The sequence below is a fragment of the Buceros rhinoceros genome, unplaced genomic scaffold (assembly GCF_000710305.1).
Source record: "Buceros rhinoceros silvestris isolate BGI_N320 unplaced genomic scaffold, ASM71030v1 scaffold36152, whole genome shotgun sequence".
Lineage (NCBI taxonomy): Eukaryota > Metazoa > Chordata > Aves > Bucerotiformes > Bucerotidae > Buceros > Buceros rhinoceros.
In genome coordinates this window covers 4,782-5,582 of record NW_010401254.1, presented here as the reverse complement: position 1 = coordinate 5,582, position 801 = coordinate 4,782, and positions in this window count along the sequence as shown.

Genomic DNA, 801 nt, shown 5'->3' with positions numbered 1-801 from the left:
GCGGCCTCGTCCTACCACGGCGAGGACTGGTCAGTTCACAGTATTTGCTGCCCGGAAGGCACAGGGGTGGCTGTCCCCCACCCAACCCAGCAAGGGAGGGCTGCTCCCCGCTGTTTTTACTGCTGGTGGTGCCCTCCGGGCACTGGGGGAGACCCTGAGCACAGGGGGCTGGGAGAGCTGCCTTCAACCTGCTGCCACAGCAGCGATGCCACAGGGGTCCACGTCCCACGGGGAGTGCGCAGCTCCGGGGCAAGAGCCATCCCCAGCCTCCCACGCCTCCCTGCACTGCGTTCCCCTCGCCAGCTCCATCGCAGCCAGGGTCGAGCCCAGAGAACCACCTCTAAGGGAGCGGTACCCACCATGTTTCCCTCTGCGCCGTCCCTCCCACCAGTGACCCCCACGATTTCAGCTCCATTTGAGCCACAATTTAACAACATTCCCCAGGTCCAGAGACCCCCGAGTCCCAGGGCTGCAGGTCCCTGGCCTCCAGCACCCAGTCCACACTGATTCTGCTCCCCCCGTGCTCCCAGCACTTCACACCAGTACGGAGCGGCCAGTATTTACCAAAGCATCTTCCCCTGGCTGCTCAGGGTGACCCCACGTCTGAGACAACGTGCTGGTGGCCAAGAGGTTTGTTCACGCAGGAAGAGAAAGGGCCACAGCGGTGTGTGGCTGCTGCTCCCAGGGGAGAGGGGCTGGCGTACTCCCACCCCATGCTCCCAGCACCAGCTCCTGTCCCTCCAACAGACCAAGGACGAGATCTGCCAGGCTCATGGCTTTTTGGAGGTCCACGCACCATGC